At 47.4% G+C, this 13,967-nt stretch overlaps 1 protein-coding gene across 1 annotated transcript in view; it reads left to right on the forward strand.

Annotated features, from left to right (window-relative positions):
* Positions 1–13,967, forward strand: part of PRTFDC1 (phosphoribosyl transferase domain containing 1) — a 394,648-nt gene that overhangs the window by 90,803 nt on the left and 289,878 nt on the right. The gene's annotated exons all lie outside the window — the stretch shown is intronic.

The following is a 13,967-nucleotide window of genomic DNA, read 5'->3' on the forward strand; positions in this document are numbered from 1 at the left end:
TAAGAACAGAGGGGAGAGCTGTTTCAGTTGAATGTTTGGGGCGAAACTCAGATTGGGTAGGTGGAGGAGAGGGAGATTGGAGATAAAAGTGGAGCGTTGGGAGTAGACGAGGTGCTCCAGGAGTTTAGAGAGGTAGGGGAAAAGGGAGATTGGGTGAAAGTTGGAAGCCAAGAGGGGGTTGGCGGAGGGTTTATTCAGGATGGGGATAATTGTAGTAGCGTGTTTGAAGGCTGAAGCAAAGGTAGAAGTTGTGCGACAGATGTTGAATGAGGAGAGGGTGCTCTTTGGGAATCTGAGGGGTGGGGATGGGTCAGAGGGGGCAGCAGTAGGGTGAGTTTTGGATAGGAGGAGGGAGACATCAGAATGAAAAACAGTGAAGTTGGAGAAGTAGGAGGGAGGGATAGTGGGAGATGGGGAGGGGGAGAGAAAGAGGGCAAACTAAGAATGTTCTGGCGTAAGTTGCGTATTTTAGAGGAGAAGTCAGCAAGGTGAGAGGGTGATGGAGGAGAGGCAACCGAGTGGTCAGGGGTATGAGGAGAGAGAAGGCGAGGTAAGGTTTGTAAGACCTGGCAGGGGTATGAGGAGGGAGAGTGGAGGAGATTGGAGAAATGGGAACGTTTAGCTGAGTTTATGCAAGCGTCATAAAGGGAGTGGTAGGAGAAGTAGGAGGATTGGTTGTCTGGTGAACGGTGTTTGAGCTAGCGTCGTTCAAGGCATCTGAGAAGGCGGCGCATGGATAGAAGATGTGAAGAGAGCCGAGGTTGGGAGGCTTTACGGGAGGGGCGAAAGGGGGAGAGAGGGTGTAGTAGGTCAAGACTGGAAGAGAGGTAAGAGGAAAGCGTTGTCTGCTGAGAGAGATGAGGGGGAGGGAGGAGATGCAGGTGTCGTGGAAGAGAGGGGGGTTAAAGTTACGGAGGTCGCGTCAGGAGAAAGATGGAGGAAGAGGTGGGTATAGGGGGAGAGCGAGGGAGAGCGAGGGGGAAAGAGGGAGAGGGAGAAGGAGAGTAGAGTAGAGTAGAGTAGAGCAGAGCATGGTCGGATAGGTAGGTAGGGAGGATGGAGACTGAGGGGGAGAAAGAAGGGACGAAGATGAGATCAAAAGTGGAGCCAGAAGAGTGGGTAGGTGAGGAATGGAGGGGGGGGTAAGAAGGTAGGAACCAAATACGGTTAAGAGGGGGGAGGATTTGGTGAGAAGAGGAGAGATGGAGGTTGAAATCGCCTAGTACAATTAGAGGTGTGGGGCTGGGAGAGATGAGGGAGAGAAAGAGGTCGATGTCCTAATAGAAGGATAAGAGGGGACCAGGAGGACGGTAGATGATGAGAATAGAAATGGAGTGGGGGAAGAGAACATTTTAAACAAATATTCAAAAGAGGGGAAGACTGGGAGAGGTGTTGGACAAGGGGTCGATAGGCATTTGGGATGAAAGAGTAGACTGATGCCACCACCACGGCCAGAAGGGCGGGGGACGTGAGTAAACGAAGAGGAGGAGGAAGTGAGTGAAGTATGTACAGTTTAATTTAAGGTGGGCATCCATGTTTCGGTAATGCATAGAAAATGAAGGTTTAGCCATAGAAACATGTCCAGAACAGCTGTAGCTTTGTTACAGAGAGATTGTGCGTTCCAAAGGGCGATGTCAATGACACTGGAGGTTTCACTGGTTAGAGGATAGATGAGGTTGGGGATGGGTAGGGGTATATGGGGGATGGGACGATCTGGGTTGGGAGAGGAGGAGAGATTAAGTGTGGAGATGGTCATGGTGATGAGGCAGTGAGTTTGGAAGAGGGGCAGAGAAGGGGGGTGGGGAGTAGGGTGAGGGATGGAGGGTAGTGGTAGTTAGAGTAGCGCATTCCTGGTGAAGTGAGAAGTGGGAGAAGGCGAAGGGGAGAGCTGGAGGTTGATGTTGTTTTGCAAGGTGGTAGCTTGGGTGGAAGAAGGAAGTGAGGAGAGGCTTGTTGGCTGTAAGGTTGTGGGAGAGAAACTTTTATGGGGGAGTCTGCTAGAGGGGGAGTGTGGAAAGAATGGGGGGGGGATTCAACGGGAGTAGGCACTGGGGATGCGGCACAGTAGAACAAGTCAGTATGCGCAGCCAGAAGATAGGAGATGTCAGGTTAGAGATCCAGTAGTGCAGAACCCTTGATAGTGAGGAGTGGAAGAGGTCGGGTGTGCAGTAGATCAGTCCAGTATTCGGAAGAACAGTCCGAAGAGCACAGGCTGAGATGGGGGGATAGGAGGAGTGGTGATCAGAGGGGTGCCGAGCAGAGTGAACCACCAGTGTGTACGGTCTGAGAGAAGGAGCGCAGAAGCTTCCCACGGCGAGGATCTGGGGACAACTGCGCCCTGGGGCCGTTAGGAGGACGATCGGCCAAGGCAAGATGTGGCTGAACACCAGCACTGGAAGGGGGCACAGACGTAAAGTCCGATGGAGAAAAGCATCTGGGGAGGCGTGCCTACCTAAGCAGAGGCGTTCCTGCCTCATTGTACAGCAGTGCAGTCAGAGGTGTTGGACATTTCCCACAACGAAAATCTGGAGACCGCTGCGTCCTGTGGGCCATTGGGAGGATCGGTCAAGGCAAGATGTGGCTGAAGACCAGCATTGGAAGACGGCCCAAATGTAAAGTCGGATGAGGAAAAGCAGCAGGAGAGGCGTTCCTACCTCGGGACTGTAGACGCCTGCAGCGTCGCGTGGTTCGGCAAAGGGAGAGATTGATAACTTCCCTCGGTGAGGATCCAAAGAACAGAGCAGCGCTCAGGGGGACGTCGGAAGGAGAGTCAACCAAGGTAGGATGTAGTGGACGCTTCAGCACCAATAGACTGTACAGTTTTGGAGTCTGAAGGGGGCAGGGTAAGAGGAGTGGTCCGAAGGGCATGGGAGCTCCACGCCGTGAGAGTGGGGTTACTGCCTCGGATAGTGGCTGCTCTTGGGGTCGCAAGTAGGTGCTGTGAAGTGGTCGATGAAACACACAGAGAGGACTTGGGTTGTAGCGCTTCTCTCAGGGGCCGCAGAGAGGAGGGAGGGGGCAGGGTCAGCCGAGGCTGACACGTAGCCTCTGGCAAACGGCCCTGTGATCAGCACTTGGGGGCGGGTGGCTCTGAAGCCCAGGTTGGTGCGCGGCACAGGCGCTACTCAGGCCCAGGGTGGAAGAGGCTTATAGGGTGCGATCGACTGTGGCACTCGATCGAATGCCCCACTGAGAGGTGTAGTGTGGGTGTGATTATGAGCCCCGTTGGCGGTGGAGTGCAGTCGCGCTCAGTCGCATAAGATTCTGGGGAGGCGGGAGGCCATGTTGGTGAACACATGGCTGAGTTCTGAAGGCAGCGTACGGGTAGAGCGGGTCAGCGGTTCTGGGTGAGACTTGGTCCAGAGGCGCCCGACGTGTTTAGTAGCAGGAACGCGAAGTAAAAGATCATGAAATGTTTGTTAAATATTGATCTAGAGTTGCTTGATTCAGTCCGAGTGGAGGAGACGCCAGATCAGGCTTCCGTGCTTCTGCGCCCCCTGATTGCGCCAGAATTGCCCCAAATTGCAATCCAGCTGCTGGTTTGTCCGTAGACCAAGCCCAGCACAGTTCCTATGTGTGCACTATACCTTTTAGCATACACCTTTTGACAGTAGGGCCACTTTCTGACAGAGAAAAACAGAATAATTTCGCAAAGAAAAATTAAAAAAGCGCAAAATTGAATTGCATGCTCTCGCAGAGGACATTCTGACAGAATATGCATTCTATAAATCCTTTTCATAACTAAGCGGTCTGTGGCATTGTGCAGGACAAACACAGTGGGCCTCATTACAAGTTTGCCGGTCCTGTAGTAACTGCGCCAGTTTGCTACCGCCGCTGTTACTACTGGACCGGCAAACTAAGAGTTCTGCACGTGGATGCCTTTTCTCCCGCCAGGTCTGACCTGGTGGCCGTACCTGCACCCGCGAGCAGAGCATGTTTGATGCACCGGAACCCTTCATGAAGGGTGCCGGTGCATCCGGCTTCCCCATTCCCATTGAGCTATGGCTCAATGGGAATGGGGAAGAATATTTTCAGGCGCCCAAGAATGGGCAATTACTGGGGTCGTAATACCCCAGTAATTGCCCATTCCTGTGCGCCGGAAAAATTCATACGTTTGGCGGCAGCTTGCCGGTTTTACCGGCAAGGCTACCGCCAAACTTGTAATGAGGCCCACTGTTGTGGGGAGAGTTTGTATCATCCAAGTGAACACTCGAGTAGGCGTTTATTCAAACCTTCTCTAACTGTACTGCCAACCACCCTCCTGGAACCCTCAGCTACACAATCTACATTCTACTCCGCTAACCAAAGACGATATTCTATGCCACCTTCCATAACCTTTAACCTTACACCAACTCCCCATACATCATCCTCCAAAAACAAGAATTCCCCACAACAAATTTATTATGATAAGACGGGCATTTGGGTAGCCTGGCAGGGCAATGGGTGACACCGTCCTCACAAGTCTTATTACAACCTTGTCTCACAGAATCTAGGGCATCAGTAATGCCAGCAACCACTGCAGTTATTAGGCTCCATTGGTTATAACAATAATCCAAAGTTGTGATTGGGGGTTGAATTTGTTATGCATGTGCCTACATCATGTCTGCCCATGCCCAGAGCCCTGGTTCAGGTCTTTTCTATACTCCACTCACAACGTCTGACAACTTGGCTCTGGCCACGCTTAGTTCCATCCTCTAGCACCACTACTGCTCCCATAAATCGCCTTCTTCCTTGCAGACAAAAAGAGTGTTCGTTTACTAACTATTTTGGGAATCTTAACTCTCTCTCCAAATCCCCCCCCACCCCAACCACCAGCTTTTAGTCCCATCACAACCTCAGTTCTTTGAGTTGTATTCCCTCCTGTACCTCCCCAGACATTCCTTCATCCATATAAGCAGTTCACGTCAATCCCCTCACACCAGTCCACGTTGGAGCCAACTCGAGCACAGGTTTTAGGCCCTTCAAAGCCATACAAGAAGTTGTACCTGTGGATGAATGAGCTATCGTGTGGTATGCCCACGCCATTCCTTTAATCAAAATGTGCAAGTCCAGCCCAGATCACATAGCTTGTTTGTTTTCCTCAACCATCTTGTTAAAACTGTCCGCATGGCAGTTTTGCCTGGGGTTCTTGTAATGGCATAATTTCCAGGTGGCCGCCGGCCCTATAGAAATAAAATTCTGGACCAATTCCAACCTAAACTGTATGCCGTTCTGCATCAACAAAGTTAATGGAAATCCTTCCGTTTGGAACATTTGTTGTACAAATGTAACAGTTGCTAGAGGCTGGGTTATGCCTTGGCCACGTCACCACTAGGCACTTGTAGTAGTATCCATCTGAAGAAAGATTAACCTTGCCTCTAGCCCAAGATCAGAAAATGCCTTGTGTTATCAATAGTCCATTTACTCCAAGGTCACCATGCACTGATACAAAAAACGTAGCAGGCACCCCTCTCTAGAAAGAACATGGCATGATCACCTTTTCTGTGTTTTTTTTTCCCACTTTGAGAGTCCGCAGCCATCGCTTTTTGCTCACTGTACTTTTCACGAAGGAGGAATATTCATTTGCATATTGGTCTTTGTCCCGCCCACAAGGGCAGTACAGCACCGAAATGCCAGGCAAACCTCCTTTTAACAAGAGTACCAAAAGCAACCCCAGACCCGTGTTTCAGCCTTCATGGGCCTCATCAGTGAGGTGGAGCAGTGCCTCTCTGAGCACAGTGAGCAAGGGTTCAACGTCTGGGTTCCCCCAGGTAACTTGGGGTGAAAAGAGAGGGGTGCCTGCTACCTGTTTTGTATTTTTGCCAGTGTACGAAAAGAAGTAGTGGAACTATGTTCCCTACTGGCCTGCAACGCTCCCCACAGGCGCCATCGCCTTGCCCCCTCCCATGCACAATAAAACCTCCAAAACACAAGTGCCTGCTCTTTTAGGAAACGTCCTGTGCAGTCCACTGAAAGTGCAAGTTTCAACTTTTTTGCAAGGAACAAAACAATAAGAAAAAAGGAAATTGGGAACTGCATTCTCCCGTCCAATTGCTTGCCTATGGAACACAATGCCTAAGGAAACTGGAACCAAGGAAGATCACATCACCTTCAGGAAATGACTGAAAACGCGGCTATTCAACTGCCAATGATGAGCACAAAAGGGACTAGACCAGCGATACCAATGAGGATCAAAATCTCCTACCCACCAACCCTCCTTTTCCCATTCCTCCTCTACCAGCCATGCGTCACACTCAGACATATATGTCAAGACCTGCCATGCGTCGCATTTAGATAACCTGGGACGATTTAGCCATGCACCACATTAGATGGAATTATGTAGACTAACCATGCGCCACTTTAGATAGATTTGGTTAGATAAGTCACGCATGTCTTCTTGAAAGTTTCTGAAGATTAGCCATGTGACACTTTAGCTGTTAATCTTGCAACACACAGAAGCACGGTGGTGTATAATAATTCTTGCTGCACAAATAGTCGAATGGGAATAGCCAATGTGCTGCACTCGGAGAAACCTGTCGGAAGAGCTAGTGTTCTGAGCTCATAGAAGTGGCAGGGGCGGCCAGTTAGTTGCATCTGGATAAGCTTGCAGGACATACTTGGAAGAATGTTGTGAGTAACCAACATTCGAACTGGCCACTCTGTTCCATAACTCACTAACATCATACACGCCATTGTGCTAACCAAAATACACATACACACACCAAACTTAACTAACATCAGCACACAATAAACAATCCCAGACAGTGGACCTTACCCTTACGAACAGAACAAACAAGTGCATGCAACAAACTACACCTGAAACGCACTTAAACGCACCAGGCTTCTCCTTATGCATACAACAAGCTAGTGCACACGATTATACTACCAACCAAACTGTGCATGAAACGCACAAACACCTACCCAACAGTACATAACGGAGTGTGACGGAGTCAGCCTCTACATGTTATCACAGAATATAAATGGGTTGTAATGTATAGGCATTAGTTCAATCAGGAAGACCAGGAAGTCACAGATGTATGGACTTTCCTCTAATGTTTTACACTCTGTTTGGGTTGCCTAGGAAACATCTCGAGAAGAAGGGAATTCGGAGGATGACGGTTTGGTGTGGGCGTACTGAGGAGGAAGGATCAGCTGTTTGAGAAGCGCGGCTGCCCGGTAAAAACGATGAAATGGAAGGAAAACACAGTCCGCTAGAGGGGACAGTAACGAAGAGAATGTGTGCAGATATCGAGCCCGACCGATCGGGAGAGTGAAATTGGCGAAGCGAAACCTCACGGCGAGCCGACACAAAGAATCCTCATGCCGTCGGTTTTCGCCTTCCCAGCTGAGCGAGACGACGAACGGAGGTGAGTGGAAGAGAGAGAGAGAGAGCGCTCCTGTTTTTCACCTATAAATCCACCGAGTGGTTTAAGCGACCGTTGTCGCAGAGAGGCTGATGAAGCTAACGCCGTTGCGTTCTAGCCTAATATCTCACGTATGTTGAAGGAGATTATAAGAAGTATGGGGGTTACGAAATAAGCGCCGTTGCGCCAACATTGTGGGGAAAGAGTGGAGTTTTAAAGTCCGCGCCGTTGCGCTTGTAATGGAAGTCTCACGTGTGTCGGGTGAGATGATAGAAATTAAAGGGGAACTAAAAACCAAGCGCCGTTGCGCCAACGAGATAAAGAAGTAAGGAATGCCGTCTAGAGAAAGAGGTGTAAGAACGGCCATTCACATGTGATAGCCTTTTCAAACGAACTTAAAGAGAGAGAATAACCAAAGAACTGCATCCGATTTACATTACAGCATTATTTGAAGCGGGGTGAACAGAGAGCTAAAGTAAGATGTGAAAGGACCGTTCAACACCCTTCACCTACAGTCACGAAGAGACTTTTACCGACAAGAGTTCTGAAAGTAAATGGAGTGAAGGAAAAACTGATAAAGGAAGGGAGAAATAGACATTACAGTAAAGAATGTTTTTTTTTTTAAAAAAAAGACAAGAAGAACGGAAAGTACTGGGGGAAAACATCCTAGGCAGAGTTGCATGGAATAAAGGTGGAACTAGTTGAGACATTTTTCAGTAGACACTTAACTGAACTTAATGTGGAGATATCCTCATGCTGAAACTCATCTCCTTCCAGAAAGACGTATCCTTTTCAATCTCTAAAGCAAAGAAAGAGAAAAATATCTGTTGTTAATAATAATAAAAGAAGTAGATTCTCGTTGTAATTCACACATCCTACGTAGTGGCTCCGAGTCTGATTCATGTGCTAAAAATCATACTACTACAGTTGGTGTCAGGAATGGGATTCTGAGAACGTCATGGAGGACCTCATTAAGACCCTTTCTGAGGGACAACAGATGCTCCAACAAGCCATACAAATGCAGAATCAGCAGGCACAAGCAGACAGATTAGCGTTTCAACAAGCATTACAAATGCAGCAAGCGCAGTTGTTGGAAGTCACAAATGTCAGGAATAATCCTCAAGTCCCTACTTCAGTATTACAAAAATACTCAGTAGGAGAAGACCCAGCCCATTTCTTCGTAAACTTCGAGAGGGTCGCTCGAAATCCCCAATGGCCTGCCGAGAGATGGTGCCACTACATCGCACCATTGATGACCGGTGAGATGCAGTCATCTTATCAGACCGCAAATCCCACGGGGGATACCACATATGGAGACATGAAGAAGGTGGTCCTAGAACGTGTGGGACACGATGAGGAGACCTATCGTATCAAGTTCAGGGAGATTAAACTGGGGGGAGAGGAGACCCCAAGACAGTTGTTCTACCGAGTGAAGGAACTGGCAGAGAAGTGGTTACAACCCACCGTGTCTTCACCGGCTGAGATAATGGAAAAGGTCATCTTGGAGCAATTCATAGGACTACCCGGCCCAGTACAACGATGGGTCAAACAACACCATTGATTATCATTGTTGGAGGCAGTGGAAGTAGCTGTGGCGTATCAAAAGGCAGGACAGGGCCGGGTGTTGACCTATGCCACAAGTTCTAAACCACACGTCATGATGAATAAAACCACACCCCAACCAAGATGGCCTCATTCTATGTTGAGGAAACCCGAAGGGGAGAACCTCCGGACCAGACCTAGCAGTGAGGGACCCTCAAATTATCGTACAGCTACATCTATTCGAGGCCCACAATGCTTTGATTGTGGAGAGTGGGGACACCTCGCCAGGTTCTGCCCAAAGAAACCAAAACCAGAACCAATGGATGTGAGTGTACTCGAATCTATGAAAGAAAGAGACTACCCTGAAACCTTGCACGGAAGACAGTCTCAATATTTGTATACCTGTGAGGCAGAGGTCGACGGGAAGCCTACCACTGCCCTAGTTGATTCAAGAAGTCTACAGACAGCGGTGACATCAGAACTGATAGGTGATAGTCCTCATTCAGCAGCGGAAATTCCTGTTCGATGTGTGCATGGGGATGTAAAATCTTACCCTGCAAGAAAGATACAAATTAGGGTGGGTGGAGAAACAGTCGGAGTGAAAGCAGCGGTACTACCCAGTCTACCGAAACCTTTACTAATTGGCTCCGATCTGCCGAAATTCTCTAAACTAATTCATGAGATTGAGAAGAGCTGGTGAGAAATGGCCCCTTTTCATGGAGAGGAAATAATCTCCCCGTGCAACAAACCTCAGAAGAGTCGGAAACTAAGGAGAAAGATGAAGGAAGAATGGAGAACTAAGAATGTGTGTCCAGTATCCGTAGATTGGAGGATGGCGATAGTTTCAGAGCCGCTCAAGACCTAGATCCATTACTCCAATATGCACGAGAGCGGGCTAAAGAGGTTTCACCTGGAGAAGGTCCTCATTTCATCAAGGAAAAAGGGCTACTGTATAGAGTGAGTAATCTAGGAGTGGAGACGTGTTGAAGCAGCTGTTGGTTCCAAGCAAATATCATACAACGGTCCTGGATGTCGCTCACTTGCAGGTTGGGGAGGGACATCTCGGAACCGAAAAGACCTCTAAGAAGATTTTGGATAGATTCTACTGGCCAGGGATATACCAGCAGGTGGCTAGATTTTGTCAGTCATGCGAGGAGTGTCAAAAGAAAAATGGAGCAAACATCAAGAAGGCCCCTTTGCAACCTATGCCACTGGTACTTGAACCCTTCAGCCGAATAGGAATCGATATTGTCGGACCCATGGAGCCAACCAGAAGAGGTCATAAATACATACTTGTTATTGTAGACTATGCTACAAGGTATCCGGAAGCTTTTCCCCTAAAGGCAACAAATACGCAGCAAATATGTGATGTCCTAGTTCCCTTCATTGGACGAGTGGGAATTCCTAGGGAAATTGTCACGGACCGTGGTACCAACTTCATGTCCAACGTACTGAAGCAAGTGTGTGAAACCCTAAAAATGGAACATTTAAAGACAGCGGTATACCACCCACAGACCGATGGGTTAGTGGAACGCTACAACCAAACGATCAAACAAATGTTACGTAAGACAACCTCGCCGGAAAACAAAGACTGGGACAGAATGCTACCCTGGATATTGATGTCCCTGAGGAACACTCCCCAATCGTCAACATGGTTTTCACCCTTTGAACTGTTGTTCGGAAGACCTGTAAGGACTCTGTTAGATGTGTTGAAGGAAAACTGGGAAGAACAGTTCGATAGTGAGGTAACGTTGACCGAATATGCCTCCCAATTACGGGAGAGGATAGAGAAGCTTCAGGCTATAGCTAGCAACAATCTTCTCCAAGCTCAGATAAACCAAGAAAGGTATTACAATCAAAAGGCCCAGTTACGTACTTTTAACACAGGAGATCAGGTCCTGGTACTACTACCCACTTCGGACAATAAGATGTTGGCTGCCTGGAAGGGGCCTTTTGAAATACAAGAAGTGTTAGGACCATTAACATACAAAGTGAAACAACCTGGTACTAGACTATCGTGCCAAACATATCATGTCAATTTACTAAAAAAATGGATACCACCCATTCAACCAATAGCTATGATTTCTAGTGAACTCTCATCAGAAGAACATTTTCCCCAGCTTAAAGAAAGAATAGGAGTTGAAAGTTTGAATATCAATCCTGAACTGAAATCTGCCGAAAAGACTGAGCTGTCCCATCTCTTACAAGAGTTTGCAGAAATCTTTTCTTCTCTTCCAGGGAGAACTAATCTAACATGTCATCACATAACCACTAAACCCGGCTCTATAGTTCGTCTCAGACCCTACCGAATACCTGAGTCAAAGATACAAGCTATAAACCAAGAAGTGAAGGAAATATTAGATTTAGGGATCATAGAACCTTCATATAGTGACTGGAGCTCTCCGGTGGTCTTAGTACCGAAGGCAGACGGCACCGTAAGATTTTGTATGGATTTCAGGAAAGTAAACAAAGTTTCCAAATTTGATGCCTACCCAATGCCACGAATAGAGGACCTCTTGAATAACCTGGGGAAGGCCAAGTTTCTAACTACCATTGATCTAACCAAAGGTTATTGGCAGATTCCTTTGTTACCATCAGACAAAGAAAAGACGGCATTTGCAACACCTACTGGATTATATCAATTCACGGTACTACCCTTTGGCTTACATGGGGCTCCGGCAACCTTTCAGAGGTTAATGAACCATCTAATAAAAGGACATGAAAGTTATGTAGGAGCATATCTGGATGACATTATCATTTACAGTCAAAGCTGGGAGGAGCATCTAGTCCATCTAAGGAAGATGCTTGAGACTCTGAGATATGGGCTGGATTGCACATAAACCCCAAGAAGACTCATATGGCAACCTTTCATACGAAATATCTGGGGTATTATGTGGGTCAAGGGATGATAAAACCGCAAGAGGAAAAAGTGAAGGCTATAAAGCAATTAAAATTCCCTGAAACCTCGAAACAAGTAAGGGCCTTTCTGGGGTTTGTGGGGTATTATAGAAGGTTTATTCCACATTTTTCTACGTTGGCTTCTCCTTTAACAGACCTATTGAAGAAACCCACGGGAAACAGAAAAGCTTGGCAAACGGTTGAAACCCTAAGGGCCTTCAATGGCTTAAAAGAAGCTCTAACTACTCAGGCTGTTTTACACTGTCCCGATTTTAGTGCACCATTTTTTCTACAAACGGATGCCTCAGGTACAGTACTCGGGGCAGTACTTTACCAAAATGAAGGAGGAAAAGAAAGGCCTATACTATTCATAAGTAGAAAACTGTTACCTCATGAACTAAGCTACCCAACCATCGAGAAGGAATGTTTGGCGGTCAAGCGGGCCATTGAAGCACTTAGGTATTACCTACTTGGCCGAGAGTTTACACTGATAACTGACCATGCACCGTTAGTTATCCCGAAACAAAGACTCGAACCCAAGAGTGTTAAGGTGGTTCCTTTCCCTTCAGCCCTTCTCATTTAAAACTATCCACCAACCGGGGAAGATGCTTTCACAGGCTGATTTCTTATCCAGAGCAGAAACCCTTCCCGAGCGTAAGGGCTTAGTAGAGGGGGTGTGACGGAGTCAGTCTCTACATGTTATCACAGAATATAAATGGGTTGTAATGTATAGGCATTAGTTCAATCAGGAAGACCAGGAAGTCACAGATGTATGGACTTTCCTCTAATGTTTTACACTCTGTTTGGGTTGCCTAGGAAACATCTTGAAGAAGGGAATTCGGAGGATGACGGTTTGGTGTGGGCGTACTGAGGAGGAAGGATCAGCTGTTTGAGAAGCGCGGCTGCCCGGTAAAAACAATGAAATAGAAGGAAAACACAGTCCACTAGAGGGGACAGTAACGAAGAGAATGTGTGCAGATATCGAGCCCGACCGATCGGGAGAGTGAAATTGGCGAAGCGAAACCTCACGGCGAGCCGACACAAAGAATCCTCATGCCGTCGGTTTTCGCCTTCCCAGCTGAGCGAGACGACGAACGGAGGTGAGTGGAAGAGAGCGAGAGAGAGCGCTCCTGTTTTTCACCTATAAATCCACCGAGTGGTTTAAGCGACCGTTGTCGCAGAGAGGCTGATGAAGCTAACACCGTTGCGTTCTAGCCTAATATCTCACGTGTGTTGAAGGAGATTATAAGAAGTAGGGGGGTTACGAAATAAGCGCCGTTGCGCCAACATTATGGGGAAAGAGTGGAGTTTTAAAGTCCGCGCCGTTGCGCTTGTAATGAAAGTCTCACGTGTGTCAGGTGAGATGATAGAAATTAAAGGGGAACTAAAAACCAAGCGCCGTTGCGCCAACGAGATAAAGAAGTAAGGAATGCCGTCTAGAGAAAGAGGTGTAAGAACGGCCATTCACATGTGATAGCCTTTTCAAACGAACTTAAAGAGAGAGAGTAACCAAAGAACTGCATCCTATTTACATTACAGCATTATTTGAAGCGGGGTGAACAGAGAGCTAAAGTAAGATGAGACTTTTACCGACAAGAGTTCTGAAAGTAAATGGAGTGAAGGAAAAACTGATAAAGGAAGGGAGATAGACATTACAGTAAAGAACGTTTTTTTTTTTAAAAAAGACAAGAAGAACGGAAAGTACTGGGGGAAAACATCCTAGGCAGAGTTGCATGGAATAAAGGTGGAACTAGTTGAGACATTTTTCAGTAGACACTTACCTGAACTTAATGTGGAGATATCCTCATGCTGAAACTCATCTCCTTCCAGAAAGACGTATCCTTTTCAATCTCTAAAGCAAAGAAAGAGAAAAATATCTGATTCATGTGCTAAAAATCCTACTACTACACGGAGGCATTGCGTCTAATCCAACTGATATAAGAAGCCAGGTCACACAACCAACTCAAATGCAAGATAACACACACAGATGCCAGTTTCTCCTGGTTCTGAACCTATCTTATCATTCTACCCTGATGAACACACCCCGCCCTCTTTCTTGCAGAGGTACACGAGTGCCTGGAGACCGCCTCGAGACTGCCTCTGTGGTGGGAACGGTGTACGGTATAAGACAGCATAACGTAACATTATCACCGAGGACTCATGCCTTTCTTGTATTATTCCACT

Source organism: Ambystoma mexicanum, chromosome 2q (assembly GCF_040938575.1).
Source record: "Ambystoma mexicanum isolate Mex_15411 chromosome 2q, UKY_AmexF1_1, whole genome shotgun sequence".
Taxonomy (NCBI): Eukaryota; Metazoa; Chordata; class Amphibia; order Caudata; family Ambystomatidae; genus Ambystoma; species Ambystoma mexicanum.